Consider the following 3,346-nt stretch of genomic DNA (forward strand, 5'->3'; position numbering starts at 1 on the left):
AGGCTGTGCCAGTATAGCCTGGGCCCAAGCAAACTAGGAGCAGGCCTGGGGTGACTGAATCAGTGACAGTAGTGGTGGTTTCCAGACCTCTCAGCCCACAGATCCCAAAGACAACTTAGAAGATGAGCAGGAAAAGTGTGTTTGCACTTGAGTGAAAGGAGCATAGGATATGAAAATACAACCCCAGCCCTGGAAAACCAGAAGCAGGCCTTGGGAGCCAATAAATCAGCAATGGCAGTGACTGCTTCCAAAGCTCTCAGTCCACAAATGGTAAGAGAGTTGAACAACTGGTCAAGAGGAGATTACAGGGGTCTCTTTGCCGACACTCAGGCAGGATTCTGTGGCTTTGCTCATACTCAGATCTACAGTCCTAGGTGGCAGTCCTGGGGTGAGGAGGAGCACCAGCACACCAAAGTTTGTGGCCACAGTGGAGGGGGGACCTTCCTAACTGTTCCAATGCAGAAGAATGCTTGTAGACACTCACCAGAAGAGTAACAAACACATCTCTCCTTAGATTGTACTACCTTGGAATAACCGAGAGGCAGAGGAAAAATTGGGAAGAGAAATGAGAGTGATGCAAGAAAATCATGAAAAACAAGCCAACAGCTTGGCAAAGAAGACACAAAAAAAAAATGCTGAAAAAAAAAACACCTTAAAAAATAGACTAGGCTAAATGATAAAAGAGCTCTAAGAAGCCAGTAGGAGAATACCTTGAAAACTAGAGTAGGCCAAATGGAAAAAGAAGCACAGAAATTTACTGAAGGAAAAAAAATCCTTAGAAAGTAGAATTGAAGGCCTCGCTGAGGGCCTTGTGCCCTGGGTGAGGACATCTTCATGCACTTCTCAACTCTGAGCAACGTGTCTGGCGCAGGGGGCCCAAGGCTGCAGGGAGCTGCTGGCTGCCACTCTTAAAGGGAAGGTGCTGGGCTTCCACTACCAGGAGCTCTGACAAAAAATCCACCCTGTGGCCAAGGTGCAGTTCAACTACATCTAGTGGATGCTGAGATTTTGTCCATCAATACATTTGACAAGTCATCCCTCAAGCGGTCTTGGTGGTGGGGATCACGCTCATTTAAGACTTCAGGGACTAAGTCAGCCCCTTTCTCAACATTAACCATGACTATGAGCCTGGATCAGAATATAACCTGGACTCCATTGCACAGAGCTGCATGAATCTGGAGCTGCAGTTCACCCCTTTCTAGCTGGGCCATGTCGAGGTCCAGGTTGGGGATCAGCTAGAGATAGTGTTTCTGCTCAGTGGGAGCAACCCTGCAGTTCGTCTGTATAAGGAGAATGAGCGTCTGCATCAGTTTGAGGAGCAGCCAGTGGAGAATCTCTTTCCTGAGCTCACAGAGCTGAGCAGAAGCATTCTTTGGCTCCACGTGTCCAACATCCCAGGTTCAGGCCGGACTCACAGCCTTTGGCTGCCAGAGTAGATACATCCAAGTTGCCCATGTTGACCAGACCAGCAGAACTGTGCTGCAGACTTAGACGGTCCAACAGGATGGACCCATCTCTCAGTTGTTATCTTCAGCCTCCTGGCTCCTGCAGCAGACCCCTCAGCCCACAGGGAGGAGGGGAAAGAGGCCAAGGAGCTGCCCCCACCCCCAGAGGAGTACAACATCCTGGTGGCCAATATGATGGAGCCAGCTGTGGTATATCAGAATGTTCTGTTCCATGGGCTTCAGGTCAGGGAGTGACGAGTTGGACAGTGTCCTGTGTGTGCTTGTCATTGTGGTGGACCTGGATGGGAAGCCCAAGATTCTACTAGGCATTTATGGCCAGGTGCTGCTGTGTTACAAGTCCTGCAAGGCCAGGGGCCTGAATTCAAGCCTCCCCAAGGCTGAAGCTGATGCCAGCTTCCACCTGCTGTTTCACTGGAGTTTTGCCAGCCCTCTGCTGACCATGCAACATGCGGATCTGACTGGGGATGGCCTTCAGGAGCTCCCCATGATCTCTGAGGGTCAACACATCCTCCAGCACAGCCTAACCCAGGTGTCCCAACTGGTCCTGACCCAGCTTAAGCAGAGGGCCCAGCAGCACAGACAACAGCCATAGGCAGAGGGAGATGGGCCCAGGATGGCCATATGTCCAGGCCTTTGAGCCCCCTCATCCATTCCCCTCTGGCCTATCTGTCTTCCACTTGGGGAGTCAGGACAGGGTAGAAGGGTCATTCCCAGGGGCCCTTGCACTAGTGGGGTGGGGGGAAATTTTGGAGGAGGTCAGATAATAAACCTGAGAAGAGGCTCTCCCTCCCCCCCAAAAAAAAAAGTAGAATTGACCAAATGCAAAAGGTGGTTCAAAAACCCACTGAAGAAAATAATTCCTTAAAAATTAGAATTGAACAAATGGAAGCTAATAACTTTATGAGAGATCAAAACACAATAAAACAAAACCAAAAGAATGAAAAAATAAAAGGCAATGTGAAATATCTCATTGGAAAATCAGCTGACCTAGAAAATAGATCCGGGAGAGTTCATTTAAAAATTATTAGACTATCTTAAAGCCATGATAAAAAAAAAAAGAGCTTAGGTCTCTCCTTTTAAGAAATTATCAATAATTTATCCTAACATTCTAGAACCAGAGGGTAAAATAGAAATTGAAAGAATCCACTGATCACCTCCTGAAAGAGATCTAAAAATGAAAACTCCCAGGAATATTATAATCAAATTCCAGATCTCCCAGGTCAAGGAGAAAATATGACAGGCAGCCAGAAACAATTCAAGTGTTGTGGAGCCAGAGTCAGGTTAATACAAGATTTAGTAGCTTCTACATTAAAGGATTGGAGGGCTTGGAATATGACATTCCTGAGATCAAAGGAGCTAGGATTACGACCCAGAATCACCTACCCAGAAAAACTGAGTATAATCCTTCAGGTGAAAAAATGTAATTCCATAAAATAGAGGATTTTCAAGTATTCCTAATGAAAAGACAAAAGCTGAATAGAAAATTTGACTTTCAAATACAAAATACAAGAGAAGCATAAAAATATAAACAGAAAAGGTAAATCAAAAGGTACTTAATAAGGTTAAACTATTTACATTCCTACATGGTAAGATTATACTTGTAACTCATATGAATTTTCTTCTCATTAGGGCAGATAGGAGTATGTATAGACAGAGGACACAGATGTGAGTTGATTATGAAGGGATGATATCTTAAAAAAATAAAATTAAGGGGTAAAAGAGAAAATAGTGGGAGAAAGGAAAAGAGAGAGGTAGAATGGGATAAATTATCTCACATAAAAGAGGCAAGCAAAAGCTTTCATAGTGGAGGGGATAAAGGGGGAATTGAGGGGGAGTAAGTAAACCTTAAACTCAACAGAATTGGCTCAAAGAGGGAATAA

At 45.2% G+C, this 3,346-nt stretch overlaps 1 pseudogene; it reads left to right on the plus strand.

The window, feature by feature from the left end:
• Positions 1-231: 231 nt before the first annotated feature.
• Positions 232-2,103, plus strand: LOC110209597 (KICSTOR complex protein kaptin pseudogene; annotated as a pseudogene).
• The last annotated feature ends 1,243 nt before the right edge of the window (positions 2,104-3,346 follow it).

The sequence above is a fragment of the Phascolarctos cinereus genome, unplaced genomic scaffold (assembly GCF_003287225.1).
Source record: "Phascolarctos cinereus isolate Bilbo 61053 unplaced genomic scaffold, phaCin_HiC Scaffold_3;HRSCAF=262, whole genome shotgun sequence".
Classification (NCBI taxonomy): domain Eukaryota; kingdom Metazoa; phylum Chordata; class Mammalia; order Diprotodontia; family Phascolarctidae; genus Phascolarctos; species Phascolarctos cinereus.